The 17,864-nt window shown below is 39.7% G+C and overlaps 2 protein-coding genes across 6 annotated transcripts in view; one reads left to right on the top strand and one right to left on the bottom strand.

The window, feature by feature from the left end:
- The window catches only part of Mdr49 (Multi drug resistance 49), a 53,813-nt gene extending 36,807 nt beyond the window's left edge, over positions 1 to 17,006 (bottom strand). The window contains exons 1-5 of one of the 5 annotated variants that reach the window (XM_089084820.1): positions 16,791 to 17,006; positions 9,584 to 9,688; positions 8,023 to 8,180; positions 7,731 to 7,880; positions 6,656 to 6,911 (exon numbers count right to left, since the gene is read on the bottom strand). The gene's annotated coding sequence lies outside the window, so the exon portion shown is untranslated. Of the gene's footprint in view, positions 1 to 6,655; positions 6,912 to 7,730; positions 8,181 to 9,583; positions 9,689 to 16,790 lie in introns of all 5 variants that reach the window. The other 4 variants (XM_011648580.3, XM_089084825.1, XM_089084846.1 and 1 more) reach the window with 4 other exon arrangements.
- The window catches only part of vermilion (Tryptophan 2,3-dioxygenase vermilion), a 236,349-nt gene that overhangs the window by 162,427 nt on the left and 56,058 nt on the right, over positions 1 to 17,864 (top strand). The window lies entirely within an intron of this gene.

Genomic DNA, 17,864 nt, shown 5'->3' with positions numbered 1-17,864 from the left:
TGCCCTCGAATATGAATAAAACTCATTACCGTTTAATCTTTCCGAAATGTACGATACGATTGTGACGAGATGAAAAGAGAAAGAGAACGTCGACGAGGGGTAGGAGGTGGGGGAGAGGGGGGGGGTGAAAGAGGGAAATATCTCCCTGAATCACAAGAGGAAATCCATTGCAACGTGCGGGCGACCGTTATTTATAGCCGCGCGTCCGACGCGAGCGTTTCTTTTGGGGCTGTATTTTTACCACGGCCTTATAAGCGCGTAGATATTTATACCGTAAATACATATCCAGACGCGATCATAAATTTTTCGCGATACAATTACGGCGTGACTGCACCCCCGACGCGTACGCGTCATAGAAATGGAAGCACGTTACTTCTGAATTGTAGTAAGCGCGCGTTTTCCCTATAGCGCGGCAACAATCGTCCTTAATTAAAAATATCGCGCGCGAGGTACCGAGGCTTGGATTACCGATTTTGGACGACGAATTATTAGGATATACGGTCTCTCTTCATTGTTACCGCGCACGAATTTTCAGCGAAGTGAGATTTTTCGCTCCACCCTCCTCGAGCATCCAAATGCAACAATAATTCTTTTATCTCGCTCGAAAAAAGATATCGAATTATTGCATAGGGAAATGTTTTGTATTAATATATTCTCTATATTTATTATATATTTTTTTACAATTTCATAATTATACATAATTTTACATAATTCTCATTTTCAGACCCAAGAGAAAACAAGAAGAAATATATTCAATACTAAAAAGACTCGTAGTGCATTGTAAAATGAAATAAATATTCATCTAGATGATATAAGTGTTAGACATGAAAATATAAGAATTTCAAATTGTAGGCAAAATTAATAATGAGAGAATTCTCTCAAGCTTTTCTTTAATATTTTGTAAATTATTTTTTCGATACAACGTTAATCAGATTTACGCGTTTTCTAAAGTACATAAAAATGTGACAATTAAAAAAAATTTATTACGTTGAAATTAATGTTTTTAATTATTTCTTTATTTTTTAATGAAAACTAAAAGATAAAATTCAAATTTTAATATCTGAGAAACTCCACATATCTTATTCAGGATTAATCAAACTAATCAACTACTTACTTTAAGGAACTTTACTTCGATGTTAAAATATAGATGATTAAACCAGTAGTACAATTAATAATTCTCACTGGTGAATATTCACGTGTGTGTTGAAACGGCTAGACGAGTTAACACTGCTCGATAAATATACAACGTACATTCTAGGCACTGACAAACTTCAATTAAGCGATATTATTTAGCAATTATTACTAGATAAACTTCTTATTTGCGTTTTAATATTTAATGTTTCTTAACGTCGCGATAATTACCCTTAAAACGTTTAGAAAAATGTTGAAAAATTTTTATATCTATTGAAAATGGACAATATAGATAAAACAAATATAATTGTTGTCAATTTTCTATGTTATAAATATAAAGCAACAAAATAGAGTATTTTTAGAGTTAGTTTTCTTTATACAGAAAGATAAAATATTTTTCATAGACTTTTTATTTATTTTAATGTATATCTTTTACACACAGTAATGTTATTTAATTTTAAAAAAATTTTTAAAAGATTCTAAATCAAAGCATTTTTGTTTCCAAAGAAATCACGAAATACATAATAATAATAATAATATCAGGCCAACTGATTGTTAATTGGAAGATTAGATAATTAATTATAATTGATAAGTCAGTTATATATTATACGATTAACACATTCTTGGATTGTAATGATAAGTCTAACACTTGATCCAAATTTCGATCAGTAAAAATTACTCTTCCGATTCTTTCTTGCGTTTTTACGTAAGGAATTGCAATTTGCTTTGCCTCATAGAAAAAGCGTCTGCACACGTGCGTTACGATTTAAAATGAAGCATCATAATACAAGCGTGCAACAAAAGGGTTGCCGATCCGATGAGAGTAATCCCGGTACCAACTCCGGAAATGCGCCGACGAAAGAACAGGAAAATTTTCGCTCCTTCCTTTGAACGCATGAGTACGACGTGTACCAACCTCGTTTAAATTCTCGCCGACCGAGTAACGCAGAAGAAAATTAAGGAAATGAAAATGATGCGAAAACATAAACACACCGTCGACCAGCGAGGAAAAATTTTGTGCAAAAAAGCAAAAAATATATACACACACACACACACACACACACACACACACACACACACACACATCTTTTTCTTTCTTTGAGAGTTTCTCAAATACACTTAAAACGATCCCTCCGCGCAGTTTTTCCCGGCATGACAGTGAAATGCTGAAAGGATTGCACGGTAAAACATGCGGGATTGCTGCTTTACAGAGACAGCAATACGTAATGCGCTCGCATTATCTTGTTAAAAAATATACACACACTAGATGGAAAATTATAGGCATCGGCACCCATTTGCCACGGCGAGAGATGCGGTCTATTTGAATAATTAATACTCGGTGGGCACGCGTAACGCAAAATATTGCGGCGTTGCATTTACTCCGGCGCCGCAATTACCCCGATTAATCATACATGTATGATATAACGAACTCTCCGAGTTCATTATACGGCCTATCGGCGGATCTCCGATTAACAATGCAAATTGTTACCTCGACTCGGCAGCGCCGAGTACGATCGAACGAATGGAACATACAAATGGCCGCGATATCGCACCGAAGCAACCGCAAATCTTCTCGGTCGTAATGATTTCGACGTAGCATCACTGACGAAAATAGCGAGCTGCAAAATAGCAAGAACTAATCGCCTTAATGAGAAGATGCGTGTCCACAGGGTCAATAGCTCGATATCTCGTAACGAATCCGAGACTAGCAATAAACCGTCGGACGCCTTCTTCAATTTTAACACGCTATGCGATACATTGCATTTATTGTCAGCTAAACGCGAGAACGCGCTTTGATACGGTTAGACGCCGGTTAGACCTCTGACAATTGAAATCATGACGCCTCAACGTTTCACGGACCTTTGATTACATCAGCAAAAATAAAGTGCTTCCTAGCGTCGTTGCGTCATCCTCTGAGAAAAGACTTCAAACAAAATTAAAGTCTGAAGTTCTAAGATTCCTCTCCATTCGTTCATTCCATTGCATGTGATGAGCGAAACAAGAAATTACATGCGGTATATATTGAAGAAAGAAGAGGTTTTTCAATCAATATGTCATTGCTCGCCGATAAAACCAATGAATTTATTTTTGAACTGACTAAATTGGATAACGGCTGACTCGTTTGACAGAGTTTCTCGTTCAAAATATTTTATGATTTTATGCTATCGAATGCAAACAGTGATACGTATGAAAAGGAAAGAAACGATTTTCCGTCACGAGAAAAAAATCATATATGATTTTTCCTCGCTTAATAATCATCCGATCCAACATTTCCCTTGTCCTCAGTGCAACGTTTAAAATATTCATCCCGCGAGTCTCGGACGATAAAAAAACGTCGCTGTTTTATCAGCGCTGATTTATCTCACGGCTTCTGATATCACCTGATACCAGGGATATCAGGATAGGTTGTAATCTTATTCAGAGAGTCATAATTAAATATATATATATATATACTCAAACGAATCTCAAAATATTTTCTTTGTCAATTCGCCGATAAGACTTCCATCAGGCTTCCACACAGGATGCTCTTCAATAACGAGACGGATCGATGCCACGATCCTCTCTACGCCAGGTCCCCGCTCTGTTTTACCGCTAATTATTCCCCCCGCGGTCGCTCCGAACACGGACGTTTAATCGAGCGCGGTGGAAAACATGGAATCGGAGCCGGAGATACGGAAAACCGCTGACGCACGTGAGCTTTCCACGTGGTCGCGCTTAAACCGGCACCAGCGGCGGTCGCCGCAGCGGTGAGAGGGGAAGAGGGGGGGGAGGGGAGAGAGGCCGAGGGTTCATTTGCCTAGAATTGGAATACGGAGAAAGTGGGGCGTTGCGTGTTTCGCCCTCTCCCCCGTCCAACTGCTTTTCTCCCGTTGCCGCCGCCGCCTTGAAAAACACTACTACCGCGGAAAAGAAGAGAGCGAGAATGGAAAGAGTTACGCCACCGCCGCGCGCGTCCGTACGTTCGTTATTAACGCCGCGTCGTTATGGTGCAAGGTCGGTTTCTCCGCGCTCGACCGCTTAGCGAGCTTAGTCATGGTCAGACCTCGGCCAAGTATAGCTTCTTTTCTTCTTTCTTACACGCGTGCCGCTCGCTTCCCTTCCCGGCACGAGGTACGTGCATACGGTAATCTCTTCTAATCAAGCATCGCGTGAACTCAAGAACAACGGACAAAGGATGAAGGTTTTTGCACGTGCGTTTTTTTTTTTTGCAGTTCCGCCAGCTGATCGATTAGTAACGCTAATTACGGAATTTTATTGCGGCGGAAGCGACCGTGTACCTCGCGCTCCACCGCTAGGTGTCTTCGACACGTGTTAATTATTACTTTTTGCTTATTTTTAAGTCTCGCTTTTCACAAGCTTTGTTTTACACTTCCATTAATAACGTAAATTTAGAGGAGTAAAATTTAAATTCGAATTTCTCGCTTTTGAACAGCGAGAAATTCAGATCTAAGTTGTTTGTTGATTTCGCGAAAGTACCGCGACGGCGGTACGAACGAAGCGATAATTTGCGGAACGGAATGAAATGGGCTTTTCTTCGTAGCTGTTCGTAGCATCGCGAACGTTCACCTTCGCGAGATAACGACGGTTTCGCGTCGATCCGAACGTCGACACCGTCGTTTCGCGCGGAGAAGAGAAGAGCGCGGGATGAATCTCCCCCCGTAATAATTTAAGTTGCAATCGGTGGAAACGATGAGAGTCGATTAATTGCTAAAGCCGACGCATTAGTGGCGAACGCTCACCGTTGTTTCCGGCGATGTATAAGATAAGGTGCCCCAGGCAGGAGCCGGCTGAAGTCGTGAAATTCACAGCGGAATCCCGTGGTCGTTCTGATTAACCAGTGAATCAACCAGGAAGGAAACTCAGACGCGAATCCTTACGTTGCGTTTCAAGGGCTGTAAGGAGACAGGGGGAGATAGCGAGAGAGGGAGGGAAAGGGGAAGGAGGATTTTCTCTCGGAAATCGGAGAGTGCATTATTCGCCCTTTGTTCCCTGTCGCGTTAATCCCGAGTCGGATTTACACGCGAACGCCCTCCGCGCTTATTTCACGCAACTCGACATCGAAACGCAATCGCAATCGATCGTGCCGATAATTACATCAGACGGACAATTGAGATTGATTCGTTCTGGAGATGGAGAGGGAAAGAGAGAGAGAGAGAGAGAGAGAGAGAGAGAGAGAGAGAGAGAGAGCGTGGGGGTATTCTAAGAAAGGTACGGAATCAGTTTTATATAAAAATAGCACGTCTCGCTCCGAGAAAACTATTCAATATTCCGCGCGCTGATGGAGCGCCGCTAAAAGCATGTCTAAATGCCCGGCGCTCTCTCGCACGCATTAATTTTCGTTAGGGGGGAAACGTTTATTCACTCGATCCGCCGTTTTTCATAAACGATTACCGCGCGCCGCTTGTCATTCGGAAGCGAAACACGACACCGTTTTAATTGCGAGCGCCGCGCCGCCGGTATTTACCCGAGACGGCATTCGCGCAATTATGGGACATTATCTCTCCGGCCTGGTAACGGTAACACAATCCGAAACCTGCCGTCGACGGACAGGATGTTTCCGTTACCCCCTCCGCCACGAACGGATACCGCATCTCACGCTCGATCGTCATTACGAGCGGGTCGATAAAGTCCGCGGAATCTTCTGAGATCTACCTTTGATCCGCCGAGATGAGCTGGAACGGATGACGCTTTCTCATTGCCTATGCGCGAAATATGTACGAAAGTGCGCCTGTTGCGCCACGCCACGCTCGCGCTGATCTGCATGCAACGCTACATGCTAATTTTCAATGTCAGACGCGCAAAATCACCTCGCGATACATATGCAAACGGTGATGTCACGCAAACGGTAATGTCTAAATAACAACGTCGCGCGTACATGACACGTATGTCGACGTTTGCTTCCCGCAGGTGGCAATGTCGAGGAGAAAAAGAAATGCACGTGGCGCAACTCACGATGCGCCAAGTCGTTGAAAAGTCGCGAACGTTGTTCTCAACGTGTCCGAAAAACACGAGAGAAATAAATTGGATTGCGGACTCGAGGCGGCGCGGCGCGCGAACTGATCTTCCAAGTGCAACAGGAAACGTTGATTAATGGGAGGAATTTCGCGAATGTAACCCCTCCTCCCTCCGTTGGGCAGCTCCACCGGAACTTACATGAATGACAATACAATTCTGCGCCTCGTGACAATATGAAAGCAGCGTGCGCGCAGAGTAAATCTTTAGGGAATCGAGCGAAAATTTTCATTTCTGGTCTCGGTGACCATTCGACTAGCAGACGGTTGACCATGACGAAGGTTATCGACTTGGCGAGCCATCCGCCGAGTTTACACACAGTGTACGTGTGTAGCTTACACAACGTGCTATTTGGGTTACACCGATATGGGCAGTGTCTGTTATGCATATCGAATTACGTAAGGCGGAGCGACGATTTGCGACGACATGCGTAATGAATGAGATTTTATATATGTTCTCCGCTTGGAAGGCATAAATTAATTTATATAAAGCGCACCGATATATCACTCACCATTATGACGAAACTCTGCCTGGCTCGGCACACGGAAAGGTCGAAAATTGGTTCAGACTTCGCAAATTAAAACACCATTTTTCCCGCAGAATTTTCGACCATGCGTTTGCTCGATTGTGACATGAAAATCTGTCGGGGATTGCCTTTGTATCAATATCGCGAGAGTTATAAAACGTAATGGATACTGCGGTTACCGCTCTCGATTACTTTGACTTTATTCTTCCTCCTCTGTAAGATAAACGATAGTATCTAAAATCTGAAAAAAAAAAAAAAGAACAAAAGGCAAGATTACGACGTCTGTTTTCTGCGACATTCAAGCGGGGAGAGGTTGCTCTGAATAATCGATTAGTCTCAATGACAGTTCGACAGCTCAGTCTAGAGAAACGCACGCGATACGCTGGCAAGTTATTGTTATATTGGCCACACGATAAACTCGATCAAGTTGTTTTTAACGAATCAAGTTGTTTGCCGTTCGATTGTCTAGATGGATCGCTAAATGTCTCACTATTTCTGTCAATGGTACTGTCGCGAACTATGAATTGCTTTGCAAATTCTCTACGTTGTCCCTACTTCTTGCGATCTGATCTGATACTCATATTGTCATTTTAAAAAACCATTTCTATCGAATACTGTTAGAATTGCGTTATGAAACTTTCCAAATGTCTTTCGTAATGCTCGCAAAGAGACAGATATTGAACATTGAATTTGATTTTTTTTATTAACATAAAATATTTATTTTCTTAGATTTTTAAAATACATATTGAGCGTTAGATCTATTATTTTTGTTCATAAAGCTTTTAGAATTATCCTGTTATAAATACGAATATCTCAATATTGCAATTATTCCGAAATGGCTTTCAATACGAACTGCAATTATATTCTAGGCAGCATTGATAATTCGATACATTCGATATTATACGCGAAAAATATTCGGTTCTCTGTTCTACGTTCGGAAATTTTCTACTACTTTTCTGCGAAACGCGAAAACACGTTCTACAACTTTTATTTGATTTTATTATTTGAATTTCCGAATAAAAGAAGAAATGGACAAGCAATGGTATCGTGTCTTACTCACCGTAATAAGAAAGTAAAAAAAATCTCTGTAAATCTCTGTAAATCTCTGTAAATCTGGATAAAATGGAAAAAAAAAGAAAATCGAATCACAAGTACGATCACATCTGGATCCGCACTCGGATCTAGCACTCGTCTCCTGGCTCGTAGAAACCTATTAAAATGTTTCGACTCGTTGACGAATCTGTAACTCTTCTTGCAGTACTCGATAACGCGTCTTACGTAAATGTAATCGCGAATGTAAATAGTTGCCTCATAAAATTCGTGATAAGTCTCGTACAGGCCTATTTTCGTACCTAATTCATGAGGAACAACGTATGTTACATTCGGATCATGCGTATTACTTCTCTAAGATATCCATACAAATCTTCTACAAATGTATATTGATCATTTTGTTATTGGTATTTCCGATAAATCTCCTCTGCTTCACCATATGGCCGCCCGTCAATCGAACCTGGAAAAAACAACAACAATAATTATTATTAGATATACGCAATAACTCATTATTGTATTGTCTAATAATGTTACAGCTCCAGTTTCTCATGAATTATATTAATGCAGTTGCATATTTTTTCCTACATTAAAATATTAATAAAATATGAATGTAAATATACATAAAAATTTACATAAATAATAAAAATTCAAGAAAGCAAAAAGATTATTCTCATATCATGAACCAAATCGTTATAATATTATTTCATAATACCGTTTAAAAATTCTTTTTTCAATTTATGGATCTCTTTTTTTCCTGTTATTACTTGCACTTTATTACGCACATTGTCCGTAAAAATTAATCTCCAAATATTTTATATCATAAAGAATCGAATTCGAAAATCTTTTGTTCCAAAATCTTTTACTTCTAACTAGCGTTTACGTTCTTGACGTCGCCCGACGTTGAATCGTTACGGTCTTCAAATTTGTCAGCTGCTCTCTTCTCGTGCGCTTTAATTAATTTATATACTCCTTACGTGCTGTCTGGCCCGCAGAAATGATGTAACAGGAGAGACGCTCGTCCCGTTAAATGGAAGAGTAAATAAGTCGTCAAGCAAAAAGAAATCGAGAGGCAGACGGCGAATCACGTGCGCGCCAACACATTCTCTCCCGATTCTCCTAATTATCCTTAATTTCTAATACCGCCAGGAGTGACGTGATCCGTTTAAGACTTCACGGCAAGACTCTCTCTCTCTCTCTCTCTCTCTCTCTCTTGTCTCGTGATTAATTTATGTAGTTTCTTACGGCGCTTAGAGCCCTGGAGCGCGATCAATAAGGAACGAGCAGGTACGATGCAGCCGTGGCAGGTAGCGCAACTTTGTTATATAGCGATTGGTCTATACTATAATAGTCGCGACATTCTCACCGGTCGGCCTTTGTTGCATTTAATTCGTTCGGCGGTGCATCGATGCGTCGCGTGATAATGAGACCAGAGAGGTACGCGCATGCCAAGTACCACCTTTACGTACTCTTCCATGAGTCACTCGCGCGATCGACAAAACGCGCGCGCGTGATAATCGCGCGAAAAAAAAAAAAAAAAAGAGCCGTGAATCATGCTCCGTTAAAAGGCAATCGCGGTAACGCGTAAATCGGTAATACATCGGAAATACCTCGCGCGGGAGGTAAAATGCAAACCGCGCTTGATCCGCTTTTCGCCGAAAACAAAGTGGCGATCCCGGGGTCTAAATCGCGCGGATCCAACTCGCCGTGAACGGCGCTTTGGAATGAGCGATTACGAGCGGCCGCCGACGATGATATGCCGACGCGGACGGAATAATGGCGATTCTCGTGGAAAACGATCGCGCGTAATCAGATAATGAAACGGTTAGCGGAATTACGAATATTCGCGAGCGAAGCGATACTCACACTCATCGGGTACGGGCTATGTTTCCACTGGCTGGCGAATCGAATAAAATACGTTTAACGGCCTTTTAGCCGATAATAGTGATATCCATCCGCCGCTAAACTTAACTGAAAGAAGAAAAGCTCGTATTACGATAATTGAAGAAGATAAAATTACGATGTATTTATATTACACGTGAGATTAAATCTACTACGATCTTCAGCAATTTTATGCTTACAGTGCCGAAGTTCCGAAAATTTTCTCACAATTCAATTAACGCTTCATTAACTGTGCATTAATTATCGAGATCGTCGTGGTTACACATAAACAAGGTTTTTTTGCAAAAGCAAAATTATATTATCAAATCAAGAAAAAAATATTAGAATAAGATTAGTGCATATTTTTTCTGAACTGGAATAAGAAAGGAACAAAGCTGGAATGACCGTCGCATGTCGGTTAAAGATTAAAATAGGTACATCGTTATTGATCTTTATACATTTCTCTCTTTCTCGCATAGCCTACTTTCTTAAAATATTCTTTACGCCGCTTTCATATAAGTAGTTGATTCGCGATACGAATGGAGATCCTTGTCGAGCGTTCCGCCGCGAAAAATTTCCAAAGCCACCGAAAATTTCGGCATAGATAGCGACTTCCGGAGCTCATAAAAAATTCTCTTCCGCAAACGCCGTCGACGTCGGTACGAAGGAGTTACGGAGATGCCACGAAGTCGTCGTCATTGTCGTCGTCGTCGTCGTTGTCGTCGTCGTCGTCGTCGTGCTCGTCGTCGTGCTCGTCGTCACTGTCGCTACCGGGTGTCTCGCTCTTATTTGCATCTCAATCGCAGCCTAACGTCTCCCTTGGCAACGGCTATGAATTTTATTCCGGTCTCATATTTCTGGTCCCCATTGTGGTGTGCGAGGCGCGCCGCGCGCTTTTTGCTATCAATCATCCCCGTCGCTGCCGTTACTCGCCACCTCGGGGCTGTATTCCGAACTTTTGCACCATCCCCAGAAGTGAAGGAAAGGTCGACGAGTCTTCGACGACTCCTCTCTTGCGCGAATTTCACTCCTCCTCGCTCTCTCCTTTCCCCCTCCATCCTTTCTTCCTCCTTCGGTTCTCACCCCCGTCGCAAACAAGAATTCCGCAAACGCCCCCGGGGTCCGTGAAATACGTGAGGGATGCGCGTCTAGACGGGCCGAGGATCTTTTCCTGAGAAAATGCAGAGTGCAGCGATTCCTCCTCTTTATCTCGGGAATATCTCGGTTAAACATCGCGACCAAAAGAATCTCGGATGGACGAAACATACCCCGCGACATTCCTCGCATTTTCAATTTCCGTCCGACGTATCGCCGTATCCGTACGGGCTTCATGACCCATTGTTGATCATTTCTCTTACGGATGTTGGCGAGTATTAAGTAAAGTCTAAAACGAAATCTCTCCCCGGGATTCGACCGGACGGGAAAGTCCCTCGGGAAATTTCTTGTGTTGTGAAAAGCGCATTGTTTATTTGCTGATATCTCAAGTCGAGTCATTTTCACGCCGCACGTCTGCACTTAAATAAAAATCGATAATTTTGATTGTTACGTAAGTAGCAGTGACAAAACTGTATCAGCGTGACCATCAGGTGGTTCATACATTGGCCTTTAATCATGGTCCTTTCGTCACAAAGGCTCGGGCTTGAGCGATAACGGTCGATATATTCGATATTATCAGGTAAATTTGGTGGAAGCCCCTACGGTGCTCATAATGCTCGTCAACGGGTTAAAAAAATGGAAGATACGCGAAATACCGTCATATTCTCCCTTCAATAAAAATATCCTATCAGCGTCTTCGTAACCACGGCGTATTTTCTCGTCGCGACAATATCTTGTGAAAACGCGGAAGGCAAGGCGATGAAGGCCTGTTCTCTCTTGCGCCCCCTTTCAACCCCTTTATCATAAAAGAGATGTATACCGCTTTAGAGTCGCAAAACTATCGCATGACGCATCGACCACATTTCACTTTTGATTTTCAGGCCAAATATATCGAGATGTTGCAAATTTCGTTAATTTAAGAAATCATTTTGTTAAATTAATATCCGATTTAGAAATCTTTTCTTGTCCGATCAATTTTCATCTAGTCTGTGTCAATCTATTTTTGCAGATAGAGGAATGAACTCTATCGCTATTCTACACGTTTCAACAAGAAATAGAATTCCAATTGTGTATATATATATATATATATATATTTCGATAAAATTTTTATTTAATTGCTATATGCTTAATTATCATTCTTTCTACTAGATAATAATTAATGTTAATTATTAATAGCAACGAGTATCGATTTCTAAATCTGATGGGACCACAAGAACAACAAAGACAATAGCGAAACTTCATTAATTATTGAGGTTATTAATTTATATTAATTCAATATCTATTATCTATTTATATAAATTATAGAATTATCTGTATTTGATACATAAAACATTAAAACATTAATGTAATGTCTTGTGTAACATTGGTAAGGCAGTAGAAGGTAATATTTATATTTTTTCCAAATATTTTAAAGAATTTCGATTATATTTGAATATAATTGGTGAATGTGTGCATTTTAGTGTACCTCTCACACATTTGAATACCATTATCATTCCAATTTCTACCAACTCATATTCATTACAAAGCATATTCATTACCTGGTTATAAAATATTAAGTATTCCAAGCAATTATCTCTACGAGAGACTTTATATCTCATAGTAAATGAGTTGGCTGTTTTTAAAGTTACGTAATCTACTGAACTTATTATTTTTATTAAGCAGTTTATTTTCAAAGTCTGATATAATAATTTTATTTTTCTTTGGCGGATATTTTTAAGAAAAAAAAAATAGCTTTTCCTATATTTTAAAAGTATTTTAATATTTTACTAGACTTCCTACTTATAAAGAATTATTTCAAAATTCAAAGAATTCATTATTGAAGGCATGATAGGCATGATGTTCTTTGTGAAGTGCCGGAGCACTATTAAATAAAATCCGAGCATTATTATCTGTTATCGATCGATACTACAGAAATTTAAAAATATGCATGTGAGAGAGGAGCTATAATACGAGATAGCTATCGATATCGATGATGAAAAGCACGGTGCATTATATTTAATCACATATTTGAATGGTAAAATCGTATCTCTTACATTTTTTCGCTTTAACATTTAAATAGCCTATAATATTTAAAAGCGTGCCCAAAAATCAATTTTGAAGCGAAGGAAAGCGTATTCGCAATGACGGATACCTTTTCACAATGCCCGATGTCAATTACATCGCGTCGCGACGTTATGAGATCTGCGACGTCGATGTCAATACCATAAAGATATAAAAATATGACACCGTAAAAGTCCTCCTAATGCGATATCGGTTATCAGTTCGCGGAATATCGCGCAGTTCCGAAGATTTACTCACACCTGTCGGTGAAACCAGCCGCCACGATCGATATATAACTCGTTCGTAGAATTCTCTATGGGTTCGCGCGAACGGGATTTCAAAGTCTGGCTTAGAAGCGCGAGTCGCACGAATGTGCACATCCGACTGATTATTATGCGGTCGGCGATATCCCGTCGACTTGTTTTCTGGTTGCCACTTGGATATATATATATACATATATATATATATATATATATATACATCGCGAAATTATACCGGCTTGCCCTTCCCGTATACTGCGGTAAGCCTACGGTACGACGTTACAACACGCTCAGCGCCGGATCGATACTTTTACAATTACCCACGCTAATTGCAGACTCAAGACGCGAGTAAAAGTCGGAGTAAAAGTCACATTTACGTACTTAAACGAGTACACGTGAGTCCTTTATCGTGACCTCTTATTTTTCTTATTTTTTTTTTTTGGTTTATACATAATAATAGTCGTTTTGTTTATGAAAAAATTGTCGTTTGTACAGTTGTTTCAACAGTATTATTGGGAAATTATTTCAAGCTAACGACAAGTAATTCGACGATAGTTACATCAGCGAAGCGTCAGGCACGAAATTCGGGCTACCATTATCAAAGCTCGCTTATCGTGGCGCTCATGAGGCCTACGGGGCGTTGTAAAATCGATATCGTTCTGAGAAAGGCCGGCGTGTTGCGTCATATAATCGATATAATCTGGCCACGAGAGCAAAGCGACGGAGAGGAGAGAGGGGGGGGGGTGATGTCAAAAGCATCCGAGTACACGTCGGGCGCCGCGGATTACAGCAGATTCAATAAGATTCTCGACTTCTCTGAAGCGCGCGCGTTTGCCTCGAGATCACGAAAGAGCCAACTATCGGGCCGGATCCCGAGGAAGGACTGGAAGATGGGACAAAATGCGCACGATAGATGTCGAGGAGACGTCACGTAGCGACGGGCTCTTCTTCGATTTCGAAATCCTTCCTACAAGCAATGCTCTTTTTCTAGGTAATACGACGACGTCGCACGACTCTAAACTCGGACGCACTCTTTTGCAGAGAGTGCACTCTGATGAAAGGCGAATGAGCGCTGGTCAATGAAGGATTCGAGAAATCCCGACGTACGCGTTACGATGCGGTCACGATGCGTTTTTGCGAAAACGCGCGATCGAAGGTTTGCACAAGTTGCAGCGACCAAACCGCGATATTTGAACGCGGTCGTCGAAATAATGGTGAAAGCGCGCTTGATTACGCGCGACAAGGGTAAAGCAAATTTGTCGTTTCGGCTCGTTTTTCGAAATTCCCAGGCCACAATGTGCAACCGCATTTTCGATGAAACCCACGGTGTGAAAAATGCGTTTGCTCCCGGTAAATACGCGATGCGCGGGAATTAGTCGCGTGATATTTTCGAGCGCGTCGCGCCGTTTAGAATCGGTCCCAGCTGCGCGAGAAATTAACGCCATTACATCGACGGTTAATTATGATTATCAATTATTTATCGACGAAATGACGATCGGGCAAATTTGCGTACGAAATTTACGCAAAAATCAAATTCAAATCAATTCGTAGCATCACGCGCGATTTGCTATGCGCATTACGTTACCGGCGAAATTATGCCGTCAATTAATTAATATTTGATGTCTAACCCAATTAGATGAAATGCGGTTTCATTAGGACACTATTCACGGTTAAATGTTATATAATGCCGAACCGGAAAATTAAATAATACGATTTACTAATCGAATGATATTCGCAGTATCGCTATCGCGTCTACACGGAAGACGTGAGCAGCTTTTCGCTGCTTTCTACGCAAAAAGCACAAATGTAAAGCGTCAGTTATGCGGTTTGCGCGGGCTAAATGTGCTGGTTGTCGCTATTTTAAGGCTACGTAACAACGTGCGCACGTGAAACACATACGCGTAATGCAGCCATGAAGCTAAAACAGGAAAGACTATTTCAATGTATTTGCAAAATCTCCGTATTCGGAGGAAACCTATGTACTGTTACTCACTAATTGCAAAGAACTATGATACGTAATGACTTAACGAATGATTTAACATGATAAAGAAACACTTGCTGTTGAAATGGTGTAAATGGCATGTTGCTCATTTTCGCGAAATCTTTCTTCAACGTCTAATTACTTTTGCCAAAATCTTATATCAATTGGAGTTTTGCTAGAAATAAAAAAAAAGTAATTATAAAAAAAACATTTTTGTCATGGAAAATTGCTTTATTGAAATATTTACGTTTTCTGAAAATAGCCATATAAAATATTTATTCTGCGTAGAGATTGTAGGACATAAAATTATAATTCTTTTATATTATATTTGTACGTTTTATTACATTAGGAAAAAAATAACGACCTTTTTTATAATTTTTTAGATAAATACTGAGGTAAGATTTAATAGTTTTTACTAATATCGTTTTACTAATATCGTTTTATTAATATCTTATTAATATCTTCGTTAACATATATCTTTATTAATCTTTGTTAACGTATATACTAACTATGCTAATGCTAATATATTTCAGGAAAGAATTCGAAAATTGCGAGATCTAATGTAAGAATCGCGTAATACTTTTGCGAACAATGTATTATGTGAAAAATTAATGGAAGAATTTTCTATTCGATCTAATTAACCTAATTACTTAAGCGAACTGAACATTCCACTGATTAGTATTTCTATACCATGCTCGCTCTCTCTCTCTCTCTCTCTCTCTCTCTCTCTCTCTCTCTCTCTCTCTCTCTCTCTCTCTCTCTCCCCCTCCCTCTCTCTCTGTCTGCTGTCGATCGATAAATTTAATAGTATCAAAATTTTCTCGTCAAGCGGATATTCGTAAGCTCTACGATGAATCGCTCGTTTCGCACATATTCGATGACACGTTTGTTTGATTGAATTTTTTTCGCCTATCTCCTAACCTTGATTTATCCGCATGTAACGTGCACGCTGCAGCCTCGGGGCCCAACCAACAAATTTATGGCATACGATTTTCCAGGGTCACGTACGTATATAATCGCGGTTGGTCGCCTCCATGTCCACTTTCCGATATCGCGCAGATAATGCTTGTCGATAAGTCTCTACGGCCTGTCGACATCCGGATTGTCCTGCGTGAACTTCCATATTTTATTCTAGGCTCTTACTGCGTGACTCATATTCTCGTAAGAATCATGCGTACATAGAAATAAAGAAAGTGACTTTGGCTAAGTCTCGTATCGATTTATTCCATAAGCTCATTAGTTGGCTTACGCGAAAGCGGGACCGATTGCCGACATTGAATAAAATAAAGACCATTCTTATTGTTAAACAACAATTAGCAAGTGAATTTTTTATTTATAATAATGTAGCAAAATTGATATTAATCTGTTCTAGATTTTCAAACGTATTTCTTAACAAATATCTCTAATATATGTTTCATTTTTTTTCTTGAAAGCGAGATTAATTCAATTTACCAAATTAATCATTAATTAAGGATCTTGAAAGCAGACTATCGTGTTTGAGCACGTTATCCGAGTAGAATCCAGTAGCGAGAATCAATCTAATTAGATGCGCTTTCATCAATTGCTACAGAACACGGAAGGAACATTCGTGTTAATTGAATGGTCGCGTCAGATACGCGTCACGTGCGTGCAACATTAAATCTGAATTCCAGCGATAAAGGGATCCGTTACCGACGCAAAATGAAACGAAAAGTCCACTGCATTACTTTACATAATTCTACGTAAACTCTACATTGGATAACATGAAGAACTTTTTTTTTTTTTTTTTAACGACCTAGAGCTTATTTCCAACTGTCGCCGAGATTTTTGCACTTACCCTCATGTATAAAAAGAGTAGAGGGATTCAAGGATTCTAGTGTCCTGCGATAAGGAAATTCTTAACTCGTTTGCGCTTCCTTTCTCTATGTAGAATTCTTTAGGTCTTCTTAAAGAGGAACCTCGTTTGAACAGTTCGTTGACGGTTCATTCGATCGACTACGGTTCGACACGTCACGGACAGAAGACAGTTTTACACTGACCCCTCTGCGACTAGAACCTCTATGTATACCACCGTCTACTACCTACCATACTCGTCACATTGCGTGACTAAATATGTATGAGTATCCGTACGTATCCGTGGTGACGGTCGCTTACTTAAGTCTATCCGGGTCTACTTGGCAAAAATAAATACCTAGGTTTATGCTCTACCACGTCGACAATGACCTGGCAGGTCTTAGATGTCTTTGTTCGACAAATAATTTCCAATTTCCTTTTTTTTAAATAAGAAAATATGATATAGATTCGTTATTTGCGGATCAACATGGGGGATTAATGGCCAAATTCGAGCAAATTAGGGATGAAGAATAGTGAATGATAAATAAATTAATCGTATAATATTTCTTTTTTTATTTAGAATTCTTCAAGATAAGATTATCTGATTATTTTTTAAATTTATTTTATAATTTATGACGTATGCATTTTGATGCATATTATTATGAAAATTTTATAATAAAGAATGATTAAATGTTTTAAAAAGACCTTAGGAAGATTTGATATTTAAAATTTTTGGAAGAAATGTTATAAGAAATTTGTAAAATCTTTTTTATTGCCAAAGTAAAACTTTCAAATCGTTATCAGTAATCATATTGAATTAAGATTAAATACATTTTCGTTTATGACACTTGCTTTAAACAAATTAAAACAAATTATTCAAACATGATAAGGCATTCGACACTAATGACTTGGCACAAGTATTTAACGATAAGTATACTTGTTTTAGTAGACAGAATGCCAACATTTACAAGACAGAGATAAATGAATGAATAAACTAATTATAATAATAATAAAGAAATGAACTATATTGAATAAAAATGAGAAAATAAGGGGCATATAAGTCGAGCCGGATCTTCTT

This window comes from Pogonomyrmex barbatus, unplaced genomic scaffold (genome assembly GCF_055798465.1).
Source record: "Pogonomyrmex barbatus isolate J1 unplaced genomic scaffold, ASM5579846v1 scaffold1, whole genome shotgun sequence".
NCBI lineage: Eukaryota > Metazoa > Arthropoda > Insecta > Hymenoptera > Formicidae > Pogonomyrmex > Pogonomyrmex barbatus.
The sequence above is the reverse complement of the archived record's forward strand: the minus strand, read 5'-3'. Positions and strand labels throughout refer to the sequence as shown.